At 40.2% G+C, this 22,544-nt stretch overlaps 13 non-coding genes across 13 annotated transcripts; all 13 read right to left on the bottom strand.

Annotated features, from left to right (window-relative positions):
* Nucleotides 1-583: 583 nt before the first annotated feature.
* LOC142347575 (5S ribosomal RNA) lies at nucleotides 584-702 on the bottom strand. The gene has a single exon (XR_012760559.1). It is a non-coding gene; the product is annotated as a 5S ribosomal RNA (ribosomal RNA).
* Nucleotides 703-2,781: 2,079 nt separating this feature from the next.
* LOC142347573 (5S ribosomal RNA) lies at nucleotides 2,782-2,900 on the bottom strand. Its single transcript, XR_012760558.1, has one exon. It is a non-coding gene; the product is annotated as a 5S ribosomal RNA (ribosomal RNA).
* A 2,456-nt stretch (nucleotides 2,901-5,356) lies between these two features.
* On the bottom strand, nucleotides 5,357-5,475 carry LOC142347572 (5S ribosomal RNA). The gene has a single exon (XR_012760557.1). It is a non-coding gene; the product is annotated as a 5S ribosomal RNA (ribosomal RNA).
* A 2,077-nt stretch (nucleotides 5,476-7,552) lies between these two features.
* On the bottom strand, nucleotides 7,553-7,671 carry LOC142347571 (5S ribosomal RNA). The gene has a single exon (XR_012760556.1). It is a non-coding gene; the product is annotated as a 5S ribosomal RNA (ribosomal RNA).
* Nucleotides 7,672-8,609: 938 nt separating this feature from the next.
* LOC142347037 (5S ribosomal RNA) lies at nucleotides 8,610-8,728 on the bottom strand. The gene has a single exon (XR_012760064.1). It is a non-coding gene; the product is annotated as a 5S ribosomal RNA (ribosomal RNA).
* Nucleotides 8,729-9,674: 946 nt separating this feature from the next.
* On the bottom strand, nucleotides 9,675-9,793 carry LOC142347569 (5S ribosomal RNA). Its single transcript, XR_012760554.1, has one exon. It is a non-coding gene; the product is annotated as a 5S ribosomal RNA (ribosomal RNA).
* Nucleotides 9,794-10,740: 947 nt separating this feature from the next.
* LOC142347568 (5S ribosomal RNA) lies at nucleotides 10,741-10,859 on the bottom strand. Its single transcript, XR_012760553.1, has one exon. It is a non-coding gene; the product is annotated as a 5S ribosomal RNA (ribosomal RNA).
* Nucleotides 10,860-12,559: 1,700 nt separating this feature from the next.
* LOC142347567 (5S ribosomal RNA) lies at nucleotides 12,560-12,678 on the bottom strand. The gene has a single exon (XR_012760552.1). It is a non-coding gene; the product is annotated as a 5S ribosomal RNA (ribosomal RNA).
* Nucleotides 12,679-14,003: 1,325 nt separating this feature from the next.
* Nucleotides 14,004-14,122, bottom strand: LOC142347566 (5S ribosomal RNA). Its single transcript, XR_012760551.1, has one exon. It is a non-coding gene; the product is annotated as a 5S ribosomal RNA (ribosomal RNA).
* Nucleotides 14,123-16,386: 2,264 nt separating this feature from the next.
* LOC142346952 (5S ribosomal RNA) lies at nucleotides 16,387-16,505 on the bottom strand. The gene has a single exon (XR_012759985.1). It is a non-coding gene; the product is annotated as a 5S ribosomal RNA (ribosomal RNA).
* Nucleotides 16,506-17,706: 1,201 nt separating this feature from the next.
* On the bottom strand, nucleotides 17,707-17,825 carry LOC142346951 (5S ribosomal RNA). The gene has a single exon (XR_012759984.1). It is a non-coding gene; the product is annotated as a 5S ribosomal RNA (ribosomal RNA).
* Nucleotides 17,826-19,526: 1,701 nt separating this feature from the next.
* On the bottom strand, nucleotides 19,527-19,645 carry LOC142347565 (5S ribosomal RNA). The gene has a single exon (XR_012760550.1). It is a non-coding gene; the product is annotated as a 5S ribosomal RNA (ribosomal RNA).
* An 824-nt stretch (nucleotides 19,646-20,469) lies between these two features.
* Nucleotides 20,470-20,588, bottom strand: LOC142346950 (5S ribosomal RNA). Its single transcript, XR_012759983.1, has one exon. It is a non-coding gene; the product is annotated as a 5S ribosomal RNA (ribosomal RNA).
* Nucleotides 20,589-22,544: the final 1,956 nt, after the last annotated feature.

The following is a 22,544-nucleotide window of genomic DNA, read 5'->3' as shown; positions in this document are numbered from 1 at the left end:
TGGGCATGCTCCACTTGAGCCATAGTTTGGGATAAAACAAAAAAATCTGGCACAGCGAATCATTTCGGACAGGTTTTTACCGATTTCCAAAAAAGTATCCGCGCTCGATGAGGCTTAACTTTTTCGATCACCGAACTTTGTTTTGGTCACCAAATCGTCAATTTTAGTCCAAATTGGCTCATTTTTTGTGGGCATGCTCCACTTGAGCCATAGTTTGGGATAAAACAAAAAAATCTGGCACAGCGAATCATTTTGGACAAGTTTTTACCGATTTCCAAAAAAGTATCCGCGCTCGATGAGGCTTAACTTTTTCGATCACCGAACTTTGTTTTGGCCACCAAATCGTCAATTTTAGTCCGAAATGGCTCATTTTTTGTGGGCATGCTCCACTTGAGCCATAGTTGGGGCTAAAACAAAAAAATCTGGCACAGCGAACCATTTTGGACAAGTTTTCACCAATTTCCAAAAAAGTATCCGCGCTCGATGAGGCTTAACTTTTTCGATCACCGAGGCTTTTTGAGGCTCTAAAATGTGTAAATATCGAATAAAAGTATTCTATGAGGTTTGAATACTCAAAAGAAAAAGCCTACAACACCTGGTGTTCCCAAGCGGTCACCCATCCAAGTACTAACCAGGCCCAATGTTGCTTAACTTCGGTGATCGGACGAGAACCGGTGCATTCAACATGGTATGGTCGTAGGCATTTGCGTAAGTGGGAGCGAATTTATATACAACAGTATTGTTTTGTAGTCCTATATTCATATACAGGATCACTTTAACTGGCCGCCTTGCGGTTTGCAAAATAGTCACTTAATACATGCAATTTTAGCCACGGTTGTGTTATAATTTATGCAATTCGTAGCCATACAGTGTATTATGACCAACGCACAAACTTTTTGCTTCCAACCATCCACAATACAGTGGAACGGCCCCAAAACAAGGGAGAGATGAATTGGGTCCGAGGAACCTGTTCAACCGGACATTGAACCGGAAGCATGACTTCAGTGGGTTTAGGTCGGTAATTGGGAAAATCAGTGGCGAATTGCTTTTAGCCTAATTGTTGTGATAAACTTATTAAATAGGTAAGTATCAACTCTATTTGATAAGTTTTATTTGAATGCACTCTGCGTTAGCGGAGTGCAGCCTAAAGAATGGAACTCAGCGATTTGCACTAACTTAAAAGTTAGATTAATAAAGGGAAATTTTACAATTAGTATTGATGTTTCCGAGACAGTTCCAAATATCAAATATACAGTAAACGCAAGCAGGGGAACTATTAGAATGGCCTTTACAAGTATATGGGGTGTGTTTGGAGCAATGGTTATTGCTGAAATTGTCATTTACAAAAAGTATCCGCGCTCGATGAGGCTTAACTTTTTCGATCACTGAACTTTGTTTTGGTCACCAAATCGTCAATTTTAGTCCAAATTGGCTCATTTTTTGTGGGCATGCTCCACTTGAGCCATAGTTTGGGATAAAACAAAAAAAATCTGGCACAGCGAACCATTTTGGACAGGTTTTTACCGATTTCCAAAAAAGTATCCGCGCTCGATGAGGCTTAACTTTTTCGATCACCGAACTTTGTTTTGGTCACCAAATCGTCAATTTTAGTCCGAATTGGCTCATTTTTTGTGGGCATGCTCCACTTGAGCCATAGTTTGGGATAAAACAAAAAAATCTGGCACTGCGAATCATTTCGGACAGGTTTTTACCGATTTCCAAAAAAGTATCCGCGCTCGATGAGGCTTAACTTTTTCGATCACCGAACTTTGTTTTGGTCACCAAATCGTCAATTTTAGTCCAAATTGGCTCATTTTTTGTGGGCATGCTCCACTTGAGCCATAGTTTGGGATAAAACAAAAAAAATCTGGCACAGCGAACCATTTTGGACAGGTTTTTACCGATTTCCAAAAAAGTATCCGCGCTCGATGAGGCTTAACTTTTTCGATCACCGAACTTTGTTTTGGTCACCAAATCGTCAATTTTAGTCCAAATTGGCTCATTTTTTGTGGGCATGCTCCACTTGAGCCATAGTTTGGGATAAAACAAAAAAAATCTGGCACAGCGAACCATTTTGGACAGGTTTTTACCGATTTCCAAAAAAGTATCCGCGCTCGATGAGGCTTAACTTTTTCGATCACCGAACTTTGTTTTGGTCACCAAATCGTCAATTTTAGTCCGAATTGGCTCATTTTTTGTGGGCATGCTCCACTTGAGCCATAGTTTGGGATAAAACAAAAAAATCTGGCACAGCGAATCATTTCGGACAGGTTTTTACCGATTTCCAAAAAAGTATCCGCGCTCGATGAGGCTTAACTTTTTCGATCACCGAACTTTGTTTTGGTCACCAAATCGTCAATTTTAGTCCAAATTGGCTCATTTTTTGTGGGCATGCTCCACTTGAGCCATAGTTTGGGATAAAACAAAAAAATCTGGCAAAGCGAATCATTTTGGACAAGTTTTTACCGATTTCCAAAAAAGTATCCGCGCTCGATGAGGCTTAACTTTTTCGATCACCGAACTTTGTTTTGGCCACCAAATCGTCAATTTTAGTCCGAAATGGCTCATTTTTTGTGGGCATGCTCCACTTGAGCCATAGTTGGGGCTAAAACAAAAAAATCTGGCACAGCGAACCATTTTGGACAAGTTTTCACCAATTTCCAAAAAAGTATCCGCGCTCGATGAGGCTTAACTTTTTCGATCACCGAGGCTTTTTGAGGCTCTAAAATGTGTAAATATCGAATAAAAGTATTCTATGAGGTTTGAATACTCAAAAGAAAAAGCCTACAACACCTGGTGTTCCCAAGCGGTCACCCATCCAAGTACTAACCAGGCCCAATGTTGCTTAACTTCGGTGATCGGACGAGAACCGGTGCATTCAACATGGTATGGTCGTAGGCATTTGCGTAAGTGGGAGCGAATTTATATACAACAGTATTGTTTTGTAGTCCTATATTCATATACAGGATCACTTTAACTGGCCGCCTTGCGGTTTGCAAAATAGTCACTTAATACATGCAATTTTAGCCACGGTTGTGTTATAATTTATGCAATTCGTAGCCATACAGTGTATTATGACCAACGCACAAACTTTTTGCTTCCAACCATCCACAATACAGTGGAACGGCCCCAAAACAAGGGAGAGATGAATTGGGTCCGAGGAACCTGTTCAACCGGACATTGAACCGGAAGCATGACTTCAGTGGGTTTAGGTCGGTAATTGGGAAAATCAGTGGCGAATTGCTTTTAGCCTAATTGTTGTGATAAACTTATTAAATAGGTAAGTATCAACTCTATTTGATAAGTTTTATTTGAATGCACTCTGCGTTAGCGGAGTGCAGCCTAAAGAATGGAACTCAGCGATTTGCACTAACTTAAAAGTTAGATTAATAAAGGGAAATTTTACAATTAGTATTGATGTTTCCGAGACAGTTCCAAATATCAAATATACAGTAAACGCAAGCAGGGGAACTATTAGAATGGCCTTTACAAGTATATGGGGTGTGTTTGGAGCAATGGTTATTGCTGAAATTGTCATTTACAAAAAGTATCCGCGCTCGATGAGGCTTAACTTTTTCGATCACTGAACTTTGTTTTGGTCACCAAATCGTCAATTTTAGTCCAAATTGGCTCATTTTTTGTGGGCATGCTCCACTTGAGCCATAGTTTGGGATAAAACAAAAAAAATCTGGCACAGCGAACCATTTTGGACAGGTTTTTACCGATTTCCAAAAAAGTATCCGCGCTCGATGAGGCTTAACTTTTTCGATCACCGAACTTTGTTTTGGTCACCAAATCGTCAATTTTAGTCCGAATTGGCTCATTTTTTGTGGGCATGCTCCACTTGAGCCATAGTTTGGGATAAAACAAAAAAATCTGGCACTGCGAATCATTTCGGACAGGTTTTTACCGATTTCCAAAAAAGTATCCGCGCTCGATGAGGCTTAACTTTTTCGATCACCGAACTTTGTTTTGGTCACCAAATCGTCAATTTTAGTCCAAATTGGCTCATTTTTTGTGGGCATGCTCCACTTGAGCCATAGTTTGGGATAAAACAAAAAAAATCTGGCACAGCGAACCATTTTGGACAGGTTTTTACCGATTTCCAAAAAAGTATCCGCGCTCGATGAGGCTTAACTTTTTCGATCACCGAACTTTGTTTTGGTCACCAAATCGTCAATTTTAGTCCGAATTGGCTCATTTTTTGTGGGCATGCTCCACTTGAGCCATAGTTTGGGATAAAACAAAAAAATCTGGCACTGCGAATCATTTCGGACAGGTTTTTACCGATTTCCAAAAAAGTATCCGCGCTCGATGAGGCTTAACTTTTTCGATCACCGAACTTTGTTTTGGTCACCAAATCGTCAATTTTAGTCCAAATTGGCTCATTTTTTGTGGGCATGCTCCACTTGAGCCATAGTTTGGGATAAAACAAAAAAAATCTGGCACAGCGAACCATTTTGGACAGGTTTTTACCGATTTCCAAAAAAGTATCCGCGCTCGATGAGGCTTAACTTTTTCGATCACCGAACTTTGTTTTGGTCACCAAATCGTCAATTTTAGTCCAAATTGGCTCATTTTTTGTGGGCATGCTCCACTTGAGCCATAGTTTGGGATAAAACAAAAAAAATCTGGCACAGCGAACCATTTTGGACAGGTTTTTACCGATTTCCAAAAAAGTATCCGCGCTCGATGAGGCTTAACTTTTTCGATCACCGAACTTTGTTTTGGTCACCAAATCGTCAATTTTAGTCCGAATTGGCTCATTTTTTGTGGGCATGCTCCACTTGAGCCATAGTTTGGGATAAAACAAAAAAATCTGGCACAGCGAATCATTTCGGACAGGTTTTTACCGATTTCCAAAAAAGTATCCGCGCTCGATGAGGCTTAACTTTTTCGATCACCGAACTTTGTTTTGGTCACCAAATCGTCAATTTTAGTCCAAATTGGCTCATTTTTTGTGGGCATGCTCCACTTGAGCCATAGTTTGGGATAAAACAAAAAAATCTGGCACAGCGAATCATTTTGGACAAGTTTTTACCGATTTCCAAAAAAGTATCCGCGCTCGATGAGGCTTAACTTTTTCGATCACCGAACTTTGTTTTGGCCACCAAATCGTCAATTTTAGTCCGAAATGGCTCATTTTTTGTGGGCATGCTCCACTTGAGCCATAGTTGGGGCTAAAACAAAAAAATCTGGCACAGCGAACCATTTTGGACAAGTTTTCACCAATTTCCAAAAAAGTATCCGCGCTCGATGAGGCTTAACTTTTTCGATCACCGAGGCTTTTTGAGGCTCTAAAATGTGTAAATATCGAATAAAAGTATTCTATGAGGTTTGAATACTCAAAAGAAAAAGCCTACAACACCTGGTGTTCCCAAGCGGTCACCCATCCAAGTACTAACCAGGCCCAATGTTGCTTAACTTCGGTGATCGGACGAGAACCGGTGCATTCAACATGGTATGGTCGTAGGCATTTGCGTAAGTGGGAGCGAATTTATATACAACAGTATTGTTTTGTAGTCCTATATTCATATACAGGATCACTTTAACTGGCCGCCTTGCGGTTTGCAAAATAGTCACTTAATACATGCAATTTTAGCCACGGTTGTGTTATAATTTATGCAATTCGTAGCCATACAGTGTATTATGACCAACGCACAAACTTTTTGCTTCCAACCATCCACAATACAGTGGAACGGCCCCAAAACAAGGGAGAGATGAATTGGGTCCGAGGAACCTGTTCAACCGGACATTGAACCGGAAGCATGACTTCAGTGGGTTTAGGTCGGTAATTGGGAAAATCAGTGGCGAATTGCTTTTAGCCTAATTGTTGTGATAAACTTATTAAATAGGTAAGTATCAACTCTATTTGATAAGTTTTATTTGAATGCACTCTGCGTTAGCGGAGTGCAGCCTAAAGAATGGAACTCAGCGATTTGCACTAACTTAAAAGTTAGTTTAATAAAGGGAAATTTTACAATTAGTATTGATGTTTCCGAGACAGTTCCAAATATCAAATATACAGTAAACGCAAGCAGGGGAACTATTAGAATGGCCTTTACAAGTATATGGGGTGTGTTTGGAGCAATGGTTATTGCTGAAATTGTCATTTACAAAAAGTATCCGCGCTCGATGAGGCTTAACTTTTTCGATCACTGAACTTTGTTTTGGTCACCAAATCGTCAATTTTAGTCCAAATTGGCTCATTTTTTGTGGGCATGCTCCACTTGAGCCATAGTTTGGGATAAAACAAAAAAAATCTGGCACAGCGAACCATTTTGGACAGGTTTTTACCGATTTCCAAAAAAGTATCCGCGCTCGATGAGGCTTAACTTTTTCGATCACCGAACTTTGTTTTGGTCACCAAATCGTCAATTTTAGTCCGAATTGGCTCATTTTTTGTGGGCATGCTCCACTTGAGCCATAGTTTGGGATAAAACAAAAAAATCTGGCACAGCGAATCATTTCGGACAGGTTTTTACCGATTTCCAAAAAAGTATCCGCGCTCGATGAGGCTTAACTTTTTCGATCACCGAACTTTGTTTTGGTCACCAAATCGTCAATTTTAGTCCAAATTGGCTCATTTTTTGTGGGCATGCTCCACTTGAGCCATAGTTTGGGATAAAACAAAAAAATCTGGCACAGCGAATCATTTTGGACAAGTTTTTACCGATTTCCAAAAAAGTATCCGCGCTCGATGAGGCTTAACTTTTTCGATCACCGAACTTTGTTTTGGCCACCAAATCGTCAATTTTAGTCCGAAATGGCTCATTTTTTGTGGGCATGCTCCACTTGAGCCATAGTTTGGGATAAAACAAAAAAATCTGGCACAGCGAATCATTTCGGACAGGTTTTTACCGATTTCCAAAAAAGTATCCGCGCTCGATGAGGCTTAACTTTTTCGATCACCGAACTTTGTTTTGGTCACCAAATCGTCAATTTTAGTCCAAATTGGCTCATTTTTTGTGGGCATGCTCCACTTGAGCCATAGTTTGGGATAAAACAAAAAAATCTGGCACAGCGAATCATTTTGGACAAGTTTTTACCGATTTCCAAAAAAAGTATCCGCGCTCGATGAGGCTTAACTTTTTCGATCACCGAACTTTGTTTTGGCCACCAAATCGTCAATTTTAGTCCGAAATGGCTCATTTTTTGTGGGCATGCTCCACTTGAGCCATAGTTGGGGCTAAAACAAAAAAATCTGGCACAGCGAACCATTTTGGACAAGTTTTCACCAATTTCCAAAAAGTATCCGCGCTCGATGAGGCTTAACTTTTTCGATCACCGAACTTTGTTTTGGCCACCAAATCGTCAATTTTAGTCCGAAATGGCTCATTTTTTGTGGGCATGCTCCACTTGAGCCATAGTTGGGGCTAAAACAAAAAAATCTGGCACAGCGAACCATTTTGGACAAGTTTTCACCAATTTCCAAAAAAGTATCCGCGCTCGATGAGGCTTAACTTTTTCGATCACCGAGGCTTTTTGAGGCTCTAAAATGTGTAAATATCGAATAAAAGTATTCTATGAGGTTTGAATACTCAAAAGAAAAAGCCTACAACACCTGGTGTTCCCAAGCGGTCACCCATCCAAGTACTAACCAGGCCCAATGTTGCTTAACTTCGGTGATCGGACGAGAACCGGTGCATTCAACATGGTATGGTCGTAGGCATTTGCGTAAGTGGGAGCGAATTTATATACAACAGTATTGTTTTGTAGTCCTATATTCATATACAGGATCACTTTAACTGGCCGCCTTGCGGTTTGCAAAATAGTCACTTAATACATGCAATTTTAGCCACGGTTGTGTTATAATTTATGCAATTCGTAGCCATACAGTGTATTATGACCAACGCACAAACTTTTTGCTTCCAACCATCCACAATACAGTGGAACGGCCCCAAAACAAGGGAGAGATGAATTGGGTCCGAGGAACCTGTTCAACCGGACATTGAACCGGAAGCATGACTTCAGTGGGTTTAGGTGGGTAATTGGGAAAATCAGTGGCGAATTGCTTTTAGCCTAATTGTTGTGATAAACTTATTAAATAGGTAAGTATCAACTCTATTTGATAAGTTTTATTTGAATGCACTCTGCGTTAGCGGAGTGCATGGAACTCAGCGATTTGCACTAACTTAAAAGTTAGATTAATAAAGGGAAATTTTACAATTAGTATTGATGTTTCCGAGACAGTTCCAAATACCAAATATACAGTAAACGCAAGCAGGGGAACTATTAGAATGGCCTTTACAAGTATATGGGGTGTGTTTGGAGCAATGGTTATTGCTGAAATTGTCATTTACAAAAAGTATCCGCGCTCGATGAGGCTTAACTTTTTCGATCACCGAACTTTGTTTTGGCCACCAAATCGTCAATTTTAGTCCGAAATGGCTCATTTTTTGTGGGCATGCTCCACTTGAGCCATAGTTGGGGCTAAAACAAAAAAATCTGGCACAGCGAACCATTTTGGACAAGTTTTCACCAATTTCCAAAAAAGTATCCGCGCTCGATGAGGCTTAACTTTTTCGATCACCGAGGCTTTTTGAGGCTCTAAAATGTGTAAATATCGAATAAAAGTATTCTATGAGGTTTGAATACTCAAAAGAAAAAGCCTACAACACCTGGTGTTCCCAAGCGGTCACCCATCCAAGTACTAACCAGGCCCAATTTTGCTTAACTTCGGTGATCGGACGAGAACCGGTGCATTCAACATGGTATGGTCGTAGGCATTTGCGTAAGTGGGAGCGAATTTATATACAACAGTATTGTTTTGTAGTCCTATATTCATATACAGGATCACTTTAACTGGCCGCCTTGCGGTTTGCAAAATAGTCACTTAATACATGCAATTTTAGCCACGGTTGTGTTATAATTTATGCAATTCGTAGCCATACAGTGTATTATGACCAACGCACAAACTTTTTGCTTCCAACCATCCACAATACAGTGGAACGGCCCCAAAACAAGGGAGAGATGAATTGGGTCCGAGGAACCTGTTCAACCGGACATTGAACCGGAAGCATGACTTCAGTGGGTTTAGGTCGGTAATTGGGAAAATCAGTGGCGAATTGCTTTTAGCCTAATTGTTGTGATAAACTTATTAAATAGGTAAGTATCAACTCTATTTGATAAGTTTTATTTGAATGCACTCTGCGTTAGCGGAGTGCAGCCTAAAGAATGGAACTCAGCGATGCACTAACTTAAAAGTTAGATTAATAAAGGGAAATTTTACAATTAGTATTGATGTTTCCGAGACAGTTCCAAATATCAAATATACAGTAAACGCAAGCAGGGGAACTATTAGAATGGCCTTTACAAGTATATGGGGTGTGTTTGGAGCAATGGTTATTGCTGAAATTGTCATTTACAAAAAGTATCCGCGCTCGATGAGGCTTAACTTTTTCGATCACCGAACTTTGTTTTGGCCACCAAATCGTCAATTTTAGTCCGAAATGGCTCATTTTTTGTGGGCATGCTCCACTTGAGCCATAGTTGGGGCTAAAACAAAAAAATCTGGCACAGCGAACCATTTTGGACAAGTTTTCACCAATTTCCAAAAAAGTATCCGCGCTCGATGAGGCTTAACTTTTTCGATCACCGAGGCTTTTTGAGGCTCTAAAATGTGTAAATATCGAATAAAAGTATTCTATGAGGTTTGAATACTCAAAAGAAAAAGCCTACAACACCTGGTGTTCCCAAGCGGTCACCCATCCAAGTACTAACCAGGCCCAATGTTGCTTAACTTCGGTGATCGGACGAGAACCGGTGCATTCAACATGGTATGGTCGTAGGCATTTGCGTAAGTGGGAGCGAATTTATATACAACAGTATTGTTTTGTAGTCCTATATTCATATACAGGATCACTTTAACTGGCCGCCTTGCGGTTTGCAAAATAGTCACTTAATACATGCAATTTTAGCCACGGTTGTGTTATAATTTATGCAATTCGTAGCCATACAGTGTATTATGACCAACGCACAAACTTTTTGCTTCCAACCATCCACAATACAGTGGAACGGCCCCAAAACAAGGGAGAGATGAATTGGGTCCGAGGAACCTGTTCAACCGGACATTGAACCGGAAGCATGACTTCAGTGGGTTTAGGTCGGTAATTGGGAAAATCAGTGGCGAATTGCTTTAGCCTAATTGTTGTGATAAACTTATTAAATAGGTAAGTATCAACTCTATTTGATAAGTTTTATTTGAATGCACTCTGCGTTAGCGGAGTGCAGCCTAAAGAATGGAACTCAGCGATTTGCACTAACTTAAAAGTTAGATTAATAAAGGGAAATTTTACAATTAGTATTGATGTTTCCGAGACAGTTCCAAATATCAAATATACAGTAAACGCAAGCAGGGGAACTATTAGAATGGCCTTTACAAGTATATGGGGTGTGTTTGGAGCAATGGTTATTGCTGAAATTGTCATTTACAAAAAGTATCCGCGCTCGATGAGGCTTAACTTTTTCGATCACCGAACCTTGTTTTGGCCACCAAATCGTCAATTTTAGTCCGAAATGGCTCATTTTTTGTGGGCATGCTCCACTTGAGCCATAGTTGGGGCTAAAACAAAAAAATCTGGCACAGCGAACCATTTTGGACAAGTTTTCACCAATTTCCAAAAAAGTATCCGCGCTCGATGAGGCTTAACTTTTTCGATCACCGAGGCTTTTTGAGGCTCTAAAATGTGTAAATATCGAATAAAAGTATTCTATGAGGTTTGAATACTCAAAAGAAAAAGCCTACAACACCTGGTGTTCCCAAGCGGTCACCCATCCAAGTACTAACCAGGCCCAATGTTGCTTAACTTCGGTGATCGGACGAGAACCGGTGCATTCAACATGGTATGGTCGTAGGCATTTGCGTAAGTGGGAGCGAATTTATATACAACAGTATTGTTTTGTAGTCCTATATTCATATACAGGATCACTTTAACTGGCCGCCTTGCGGTTTGCAAAATAGTCACTTAATACATGCAATTTTAGCCACGGTTGTGTTATAATTTATGCAATTCGTAGCCATACAGTGTATTATGACCAACGCACAAACTTTTTGCTTCCAACCATCCACAATACAGTGGAACGGCCCCAAAACAAGGGAGAGATGAATTGGGTCCGAGGAACCTGTTCAACCGGACATTGAACCGGAAGCATGACTTCAGTGGGTTTAGGTCGGTAATTGGGAAAATCAGTGGCGAATTGCTTTTAGCCTAATTGTTGTGATAAACTTATTAAATAGGTAAGTATCAACTCTATTTGATAAGTTTTATTTGAATGCACTCTGCGTTAGCGAAGTGCAGCCTAAAGAATGGAACTCAGCGATTTGCACTAACTTAAAAGTTAGATTAATAAAGGGAAATTTTACAATTAGTATTGATGTTTCCGAGACAGTTCCAAATATCAAATATACAGTAAACGCAAGCAGGGGAACTATTAGAATGGCCTTTACAAGTATATGGGGTGTGTTTGGAGCAATGGTTATTGCTGAAATTGTCATTTACAAAAAGTATCCGCGCTCGATGAGGCTTAACTTTTTCGATCACCGAACTTTGTTTTGGCCACCAAATCGTCAATTTTAGTCCAAATTGGCTCATTTTTTGTGGGCATGCTCCACTTGAGCCATAGTTTGGGATAAAACAAAAAAATCTGGCACAGCGAATCATTTTGGACAAGTTTTTACCGATTTCCAGAAAAGTATCCGCGCTCGATGAGGCTTAACTTTTTCGATCACCGAACTTTGTTTTGGCCACCAAATCGTCAATTTTAGTCCGAAATGGCTCATTTTTTGTGGGCAAGCTCCACTTGAGCCATAGTTGGGGATAGAATAAAAAAATCGGGCACAGCGAACCATTTTGGACACGTTTTTACCAATTTTCAAAAAAGTATCCGCGCTCGATGAGGCTTAACTTTTTCGATCACCGAACTTGGTTTTGGTCACCAAATCGTCAATTTTAGTCCGATTTTGCTCATTTTTTGTGGGCATGCTCCACTTGAGCCATAGTTTGGGATAAAACAAAAAAATCTGGCACAGCGAATCATTTCGGACAGGTTTTTACCGATTTCCAAAAAAGTATCCGCGCTCGATGAGGCTTAACTTTTTCGATCACCGAACTTTGTTTTGGTCACCAAATCGTCAATTTTAGTCCAAATTGGCTCATTTTTTGTGGGCATGCTTCACTTGAGCCATAGTTTGGGATAAAACAAAAAAATCTGGCACAGCGAATCATTTTGGACAAGTTTTTACCGATTTCCAAAAAAGTATCCGCGCTCGATGAGGCTTAACTTTTTCGATCACCGAACTTTGTTTTGGCCACCAAATCGTCAATTTTAGTCCGAAATGGCTCATTTTTTGTGGGCATGCTCCACTTGAGCCATAGTTGGGGCTAAAACAAAAAAATCTGGCACAGCGAACCATTTTGGACAAGTTTTCACCAATTTCCAAAAAAGTATCCGCGCTCGATGAGGCTTAACTTTTTCGATCACCGAGGCTTTTTGAGGCTCTAAAATGTGTAAATATCGAATAAAAGTATTCTATGAGGTTTGAATACTCAAAAGAAAAAGCCTACAACACCTGGTGTTCCCAAGCGGTCACCCATCCAAGTACTAACCAGGCCCAATGTTGCTTAACTTCGGTGATCGGACGAGAACCGGTGCATTCAACATGGTATGGTCGTAGGCATTTGCGTAAGTGGGAGCGAATTTATATACAACAGTATTGTTTTGTAGTCCTATATTCATATACAGGATCACTTTAACTGGCCGCCTTGCGGTTTGCAAAATAGTCACTTAATACATGCAATTTTAGCCACGGTTGTGTTATAATTTATGCAATTCGTAGCCATACAGTGTATTATGACCAACGCACAAACTTTTTGCTTCCAACCATCCACAATACAGTGGAACGGCCCCAAAACAAGGGAGAGATGAATTGGGTCCGAGGAACCTGTTCAACCGGACATTGAACCGGAAGCATGACTTCAGTGGGTTTAGGTCGGTAATTGGGAAAATCAGTGGCGAATTGCTTTTAGCCTAATTGTTGTGATAAACTTATTAAATAGGTAAGTATCAACTCTATTTGATAAGTTTTATTTGAATGCACTCTGCGTTAGCGGAGTGCAGCCTAAAGGAATGGAACTCAGCGATTTGCACTAACGTAAAAGTTAGATTAATAAAGGGAAATTTTACAATTAGTATTGATGTTTCCGAGACAGTTCCAAATATCAAATATACAGTAAACGCAAGCAGGGGAACTATTAGAATGGCCTTTACAAGTATATGGGGTGTGTTTGGAGCAATGGTTATTGCTGAAATTGTCATTTACAAAAAGTATCCGCGCTCGATGAGGCTTAACTTTTTCGATCACTGAACTTTGTTTTGGTCACCAAATCGTCAATTTTAGTCCGATTTTGCTCATTTTTTGTGGGCATGCTCCACTTGAGCCATAGTTTGGGATAAAACAAAAAAATCTGGCACAGCGAATCATTTCGGACAGGTTTTTACCGATTTCCAAAAAAGTATCCGCGCTCGATGAGGCTTAACTTTTTCGATCACCGAACTTTGTTTTGGTCACCAAATCGTCAATTTTAGTCCAAATTGGCTCATTTTTTGTGGGCATGCTTCACTTGAGCCATAGTTTGGGATAAAACAAAAAAATCTGGCACAGCGAATCATTTTGGACAAGTTTTTACCGATTTCCAAAAAAGTATCCGCGCTCGATGAGGCTTAACTTTTTCGATCACCGAACTTTGTTTTGGCCACCAAATCGTCAATTTTAGTCCGAAATGGCTCATTTTTTGTGGGCATGCTCCACTTGAGCCATAGTTGGGGCTAAAACAAAAAAATCTGGCACAGCGAACCATTTTGGACAAGTTTTCACCAATTTCCAAAAAAGTATCCGCGCTCGATGAGGCTTAACTTTTTCGATCACCGAGGCTTTTTGAGGCTCTAAAATGTGTAAATATCGAATAAAAGTATTCTATGAGGTTTGAATACTCAAAAGAAAAAGCCTACAACACCTGGTGTTCCCAAGCGGTCACCCATCCAAGTACTAACCAGGCCCAATGTTGCTTAACTTCGGTGATCGGACGAGAACCGGTGCATTCAACATGGTATGGTCGTAGGCATTTGCGTAAGTGGGAGCGAATTTATATACAACAGTATTGTTTTGTAGTCCTATATTCATATACAGGATCACTTTAACTGGCCGCCTTGCGGTTTGCAAAATAGTCACTTAATACATGCAATTTTAGCCACGGTTGTGTTATAATTTATGCAATTCGTAGCCATACAGTGTATTATGACCAACGCACAAACTTTTTGCTTCCAACCATCCACAATACAGTGGAACGGCCCCAAAACAAGGGAGAGATGAATTGGGTCCGAGGAACCTGTTCAACCGGACATTGAACCGGAAGCATGACTTCAGTGGGTTTAGGTCGGTAATTGGGAAAATCAGTGGCGAATTGCTTTTAGCCTAATTGTTGTGATAAACTTATTAAATAGGTAAGTATCAACTCTATTTGATAAGTTTTATTTGAATGCACTCTGCGTTAGCGGAGTGCAGCCTAAAGAATGGAACTCAGCGATTTGCACTAACTTAAAAGTTAGATTAATAAAGGGAAATTTTACAATTAGTATTGATGTTTCCGAGACAGTTCCAAATATCAAATATACAGTAAACGCAAGCAGGGGAAATATTAGAATGGCCTTTACAAGTATATGGGGTGTGTTTGGAGCAATGGTTATTGCTGAAATTGTCATTTACAAAAAGTATCCGCGCTCGATGAGGCTTAACTTTTTCGATCACCGAACTTTGTTTTGGCCACCAAATCGTCAATTTTAGTCCGAAATGGCTCATTTTTTGTGGGCAAGCTCCACTTGAGCCATAGTTGGGGATAGAATAAAAAAATCGGGCACAGCGATCCATTTTGGACACGTTTTTACCAATTTTCAAAAAAGTATCCGCGCTCGATGAGGCTTAACTTTTTCGATCACCGAACTTGGTTTTGGTCACCAAATCGTCAATTTTAGTCCGATTTTGCTCATTTTTTGTGGGCATGCTCCACTTGAGCCATAGTTTGGGATAAAACAAAAAAATCTGGCACAGCGAATCATTTCGGACAGGTTTTTACCGATTTCCAAAAAAGTATCCGCGCTCGATGAGGCTTAACTTTTTCGATCACCGAACTTTGTTTTGGTCACCAAATCGTCAATTTTAGTCCAAATTGGCTCATTTTTTGTGGGCATGCTTCACTTGAGCCATAGTTTGGGATAAAACAAAAAAATCTGGCACAGCGAATCATTTTGGACAAGTTTTTACCGATTTCCAAAAAAGTATCCGCGCTCGATGAGGCTTAACTTTTTCGATCACCGAACTTTGTTTTGGCCACCAAATCGTCAATTTTAGTCCGAAATGGCTCATTTTTTGTGGGCATGCTCCACTTGAGCCATAGTTGGGGCTAAAACAAAAAAATCTGGCACAGCGAACCATTTTGGACAAGTTTTCACCAATTTCCAAAAAAGTATCCGCGCTCGATGAGGCTTAACTTTTTCGATCACCGAACTTGGTTTTGGTCACCAAATCGTCAATTTTAGTCCGATTTTGCTCATTTTTTGTGGGCATGCTCCACTTGAGCCATAGTTTGGGATAAAACAAAAAAATCTGGCACAGCGAATCATTTCGGACAGGTTTTTACCGATTTCCAAAAAAGTATCCGCGCTCGATGAGGCTTAACTTTTTCGATCACCGAACTTTGTTTTGGTCACCAAATCGTCAATTTTAGTCCAAATTGGCTCATTTTTTGTGGGCATGCTCCACTTGAGCCATAGTTTGGGATAAAACAAAAAAATCTGGCACAGCGAATCATTTTGGACAAGTTTTTACCGATTTCCAAAAAAGTATCCGCGCTCGATGAGGCTTAACTTTTTCGATCACCGAACTTTGTTTTGGCCACCAAATCGTCAATTTTAGTCCGAAATGGCTCATTTTTTGTGGGCATGCTCCACTTGAGCCATAGTTGGGGCTAAAACAAAAAAATCTGGCACAGCGAACCATTTTGGACAAGTTTTCACCAATTTCCAAAAAAGTATCCGCGCTCGATGAGGCTTAACTTTTTCGATCACCGAACTTTGTTTTGGCCACCAAATCGTCAATTTTAGTCCGAAATGGCTCATTTTTTGTGGGCATGCTCCACTTGAGCCATAGTTGGGGCTAAAACAAAAAAATCTGGCACAGCGAACCATTTTGGACAAGTTTTCACCAATTTCCAAAAAAGTATCCGCGCTCGATGAGGCTTAACTTTTTCGATCACCGAGGCTTTTTGAGGCTCTAAAATGTGTAAATATCGAATAAAAGTATTCTATGAGGTTTGAATACTCAAAAGAAAAAGCCTACAACACCTGGTGTTCCCAAGCGGTCACCCATCCAAGTACTAACCAGGCCCAATGTTGCTTCACTTCGGTGATCGGACGAGAACCGGTGCATTCAACATGGTATGGTCGTAGGCATTTGCGTAAGTGGGAGCGAATTTATATACAACAGTATTGTTTTGTAGTCCTATATTCATATACAGGATCACTTTAACTGGCCGCCTTGCGGTTTGCAAAATAGTCACTTAATACATGCAATTTTAGCCACGGTTGTGTTATAATTTATGCAATTCGTAGCCATACAGTGTATTATGACCAACGCACAAACTTTTTGCTTCCAACCATCCACAATACAGTGGAACGGCCCCAAAACAAGGGAGAGATGAATTGGGTCCGAGGAACCTGTTCAACCGGACATTGAACCGGAAGCATGACTTCAGTGGGTTTAGGTCGGTAATTGGGAAAATCAGTGGCGAATTGCTTTTAGCCTAATTGTTGTGATAAACTTATTAAATAGGTAAGTATCAACTCTATTTGATAAGTTTTATTTGAATGCACTCTGCGTTAGCGGAGTGCAGCCTAAAGAATGGAACTCAGCGATTTGCACTAACTTAAAAGTTAGATTAATAAAGGGAAATTTTACAATTAGTATTGATGTTTCCGAGACAGTTCCAAATATCAAATATACAGTAAACGCAAGCAGGGGAACTATTAGAATGGCCTTTACAAGTATATGGGGTGTGTTTGGAGCAATGGTTATTGCTGAAATTGTCATTTACAAAAAGTATCCGCGCTCGATTAGGCTTAACTTTTTCGATCACTGAACTTTGTTTTGGTCACCAAATCGTCAATTTTAGTCCAAATTGGCTCATTTTTTGTGGGCATGCTCCACTTGAGCCATAGTTTGGGATAAAACAAAAAAAATCTGGCACAGCGAACCATTTTGGACAGGTTTTTACCGATTTCCAAAAAAGTATCCGCGCTCGATGAGGCTTAACTTTTTCGATCACCGAACTTTGTTTTGGTCACCAAATCGTCAATTTTAGTCCGAATTGGCTCATTTTTTGTGGGCATGCTCCACTTGAGCCATAGTTTGGGATAAAACAAAAAAATCTGGCACAGCGAATCATTTCGGACAGGTTTTTACCGATTTCCAAAAAAGTTTCCGCGCTCGATGAGGCTTAACTTTTTCGATCACCGAACTTTGTTTTGGTCACCAAATCGTCAATTTTAGTCCGAATTGGCTCATTTTTTGTGGGCATGCTCCACTTGAGCCATAGTTTGGGATAAAACAAAAAAAATCTGGCACAGCGAACCATTTTGGACAGCAAAAGAAAAAGCCTACAACACCTGGTGTTCCCAAGCGGTCACCCATCCAAGTACTAACCAGGCCCAATGTTGCTTCACTTCGGTGATCGGACGAGAACCGGTGCATTCAACATGGTATGGTCGTAGGCATTTGCGTAAGTGGGAGCGAATTTATATACAACAGTATTGTTTTGTAGTCCTATATTCATATACAGGATCACTTTAACTGGCCGCCTTGCGGTTTGCAAAATAGTCACTTAATACATGCAATTTTAGCCACGGTTGTGTTATAATTTATGCAATTCGTAGCCATACAGTGTATTATGACCAACGCACAAACTTTTTGCTTCCAACCATCCACAATACAGTGGAACGGCCCCAAAACAAGGGAGAGATGAATTGGGTCCGAGGAACCTGTTCAACCGGACATTGAACCGGAAGCATGACTTCAGTGGGTTTAGGTCGGTAATTGGGAAAATCAGTGGCGAATTGCTTTTAGCCTAATTGTTGTGATAAACTTATTAAATAGGTAAGTATCAACTCTATTTGATAAGTTTTATTTGAATGCACTCTGCGTTAGCGGAGTGCAGCCTAAAGAATGGAACTCAGCGATTTGCACTAACTTAAAAGTTAGATTAATAAAGGGAAATTTTACAATTAGTATTGATGTTTCCGAGACAGTTCCAAATATCAAATATACAGTAAACGCAAGCAGGGGAACTATTAGAATGGCCTTTACAAGTATATGGGGTGTGTTTGGAGCAATGGTTATTGCTGAAATTGTCATTTACAAAAAGTATCCGCGCTCGATGAGGCTTAACTTTTTCGATCACTGAACTTTGTTTTGGTCACCAAATCGTCAATTTTAGTCCAAATTGGCTCATTTTTTGTGGGCATGCTCCACTTGAGCCATAGTTTGGGATAAAACAAAAAAAATCTGGCACAGCGAACCATTTTGGACAGGTTTTTACCGATTTCCAAAAAAGTATCCGCGCTCGATGAGGCTTAACTTTTTCGATCACCGAACTTTGTTTTGGTCACCAAATCGTCAATTTTAGTCCGAATTGGCTCATTTTTTGTGGGCATGCTCCACTTGAGCCATAGTTTGGGATAAAACAAAAAAATCTGGCACAGCGAATCATTTCGGACAGGTTTTTACCGATTTCCAAAAAAGTATCCGCGCTCGATGAGGCTTAACTTTTTCGATCACCGAACTTTGTTTTGGTCACCAAATCGTCAATTTTAGTCCAAATTGGCTCATTTTTTGTGAGCATGCTCCACTTGAGCCATAGTTTGGGATAAAACAAAAAAATCTGGCACAGCGAATCATTTTGGACAAGTTTTTACCGATTTCCAAAAAAGTATCCGCGCTCGATGAGGCTTAACTTTTTCGATCACCGAACTTTGTTTTGGCCACCAAATCGTCAATTTTAGTCCGAAATGGCTCATTTTTTGTGGGCATGCTCCACTTGAGCCATAGTTGGGGCTAAAACAAAAAAATCTGGCACAGCGAACCATTTTGGACAAGTTTTCACCAATTTCCAAAAAAGTATCCGCGCTCGATGAGGCTTAACTTTTTCGATCACCGAACTTTGTTTTGGCCACCAAATCGTCAATTTTAGTCCGAAATGGCTCATTTTTTGTGGGCATGCTCCACTTGAGCCATAGTTGGGGCTAAAACAAAAAAATCTGGCACAGCGAACCATTTTGGACAAGTTTTCACCAATTTCCAAAAAAGTATCCGCGCTCGATGAGGCTTAACTTTTTCGATCACCGAGGCTTTTTGAGGCTCTAAAATGTGTAAATATCGAATAAAAGTATTCTATGAGGTTTGAATACTCAAAAGAAAAAGCCTACAACACCTGGTGTTCCCAAGCGGTCACCCATCCAAGTACTAACCAGGCCCAATGTTGCTTAACTTCGGTGATCGGACGAGAACCGGTGCATTCAACATGGTATGGTCGTAGGCATTTGCGTAAGTGGGAGCGAATTTATATACAACAGTATTGTTTTGTAGTCCTATATTCATATACAGGATCACTTTAACTGGCCGCCTTGCGGTTTGCAAAATAGTCACTTAATACATGCAATTTTAGCCACGGTTGTGTTATAATTTATGCAATTCGTAGCCATACAGTGTATTATGACCAACGCACAAACTTTTTGCTTCCAACCATCCACAATACAGTGGAACGGCCCCAAAACAAGGGAGAGATGAATTGGGTCCGAGGAACCTGTTCAACCGGACATTGAACCGGAAGCATGACTTCAGTGGGTTTAGGTCGGTAATTGGGAAAATCAGTGGCGAATTGCTTTTAGCCTAATTGTTGTGATAAACTTATTAAATAGGTAAGTATCAACTCTATTTGATAAGTTTTATTTGAATGCACTCTGCGTTAGCGGAGTGCAGCCTAAAGAATGGAACTCAGCGATTTGCACTAACTTAAAAGTTAGATTAATAAAGGGAAATTTTACAATTAGTATTGATGTTTCCGAGACAGTTCCAAATATCAAATATACAGTAAACGCAAGCAGGGGAACTATTAGAATGGCCTTTACAAGTATATGGGGTGTGTTTGGAGCAATGGTTATTGCTGAAATTGTCATTTACAAAAAGTATCCGCGCTCGATGAGGCTTAACTTTTTCGATCACTGAACTTTGTTTTGGTCACCAAATCGTCAATTTTAGTCCAAATTGGCTCATTTTTTGTGGGCATGCTCCACTTGAGCCATAGTTTGGGATAAAACAAAAAAAATCTGGCACAGCGAACCATTTTGGACAGCAAAAGAAAAAGCCTACAACACCTGGTGTTCCCAAGCGGTCACCCATCCAAGTACTAACCAGGCCCAATGTTGCTTCACTTCGGTGATCGGACGAGAACCGGTGCATTCAACATGGTATGGTCGTAGGCATTTGCGTAAGTGGGAGCGAATTTATATACAACAGTATTGTTTTGTAGTCCTATATTCATATACAGGATCACTTTAACTGGCCGCCTTGCGGTTTGCAAAATAGTCACTTAATACATGCAATTTTAGCCACGGTTGTGTTATAATTTATGCAATTCGTAGCCATACAGTGTATTATGACCAACGCACAAACTTTTTGCTTCCAACCATCCACAATACAGTGGAACGGCCCCAAAACAAGGGAGAGATGAATTGGGTCCGAGGAACCTGTTCAACCGGACATTGAACCGGAAGCATGACTTCAGTGGGTTTAGGTCGGTAATTGGGAAAATCAGTGGCGAATTGCTTTTAGCCTAATTGTTGTGATAAACTTATTAAATAGGTAAGTATCAACTCTATTTGATAAGTTTTATTTGAATGCACTCTGCGTTAGCGGAGTGCAGCCTAAAGAATGGAACTCAGCGATTTGCACTAACTTAAAAGTTAGATTAATAAAGGGAAATTTTACAATTAGTATTGATGTTTCCGAGACAGTTCCAAATATCAAATATACAGTAAACGCAAGCAGGGGAACTATTAGAATGGCCTTTACAAGTATATGGGGTGTGTTTGGAGCAATGGTTATTGCTGAAATTGTCATTTACAAAAAGTATCCGCGCTCGATGAGGCTTAACTTTTTCGATCACTGAACTTTGTTTTGGTCACCAAATCGTCAATTTTAGTCCAAATTGGCTCATTTTTTGTGGGCATGCTCCACTTGAGCCATAGTTTGGGATAAAACAAAAAAAATCTGGCACAGCGAACCATTTTGGACAGGTTTTTACCGATTTCCAAAAAAGTATCCGCGCTCGATGAGGCTTAACTTTTTCGATCACCGAACTTTGTTTTGGTCACCAAATCGTCAATTTTAGTCCGAATTGGCTCATTTTTTGTGGGCATGCTCCACTTGAGCCATAGTTTGGGATAAAACAAAAAAATCTGGCACAGCGAATCATTTCGGACAGGTTTTTACCGATTTCCAAAAAAGTATCCGCGCTCGATGAGGCTTAACTTTTTCGATCACCGAACTTTGTTTTGGTCACCAAATCGTCAATTTTAGTCCAAATTGGCTCATTTTTTGTGAGCATGCTCCACTTGAGCCATAGTTTGGGATAAAACAAAAAAATCTGGCACAGCGAATCATTTTGGACAAGTTTTTACCGATTTCCAAAAAAGTATCCGCGCTCGATGAGGCTTAACTTTTTCGATCACCGAACTTTGTTTTGGCCACCAAATCGTCAATTTTAGTCCGAAATGGCTCATTTTTTGTGGGCATGCTCCACTTGAGCCATAGTTGGGGCTAAAACAAAAAAATCTGGCACAGCGAACCATTTTGGACAAGTTTTCACCAATTTCCAAAAAAGTATCCGCGCTCGATGAGGCTTAACTTTTTCGATCACCGAACTTTGTTTTGGCCACCAAATCGTCAATTTTAGTCCAAATTGGCTCATTTTTTGTGAGCATGCTCCACTTGAGCCATAGTTTGGGATAAAACAAAAAAATCTGGCACAGCGAATCATTTTGGACAAGTTTTTACCGATTTCCAAAAAAGTATCCGCGCTCGATGAGGCTTAACTTTTTCGATCACCGAACTTTGTTTTGGCCACCAAATCGTCAATTTTAGTCCGAAATGGCTCATTTTTTGTGGGCATGCTCCACTTGAGCCATAGTTGGGGCTAAAACAAAAAAATCTGGCACAGCGAACCATTTTGGACAAGTTTTCACCAATTTCCAAAAAAGTATCCGCGCTCGATGAGGCTTAACTTTTTCGATCACCGAACTTTGTTTTGGCCACCAAATCGTCAATTTTAGTCCGAAATGGCTCATTTTTTGTGGGCATGCTCCACTTGAGCCATAGTTGGGGCTAAAACAAAAAAATCTGGCACAGCGAACCATTTTGGACAAGTTTTCACCAATTT

Source organism: Convolutriloba macropyga, chromosome 9 (genome assembly GCF_964194025.1).
Source record: "Convolutriloba macropyga chromosome 9, txConMacr16.3, whole genome shotgun sequence".
Classification (NCBI taxonomy): Eukaryota; Metazoa; Xenacoelomorpha; order Acoela; family Convolutidae; genus Convolutriloba; species Convolutriloba macropyga.
The sequence above is the reverse complement of the archived record's forward strand: the minus strand, read 5'-3'. Positions and strand labels throughout refer to the sequence as shown.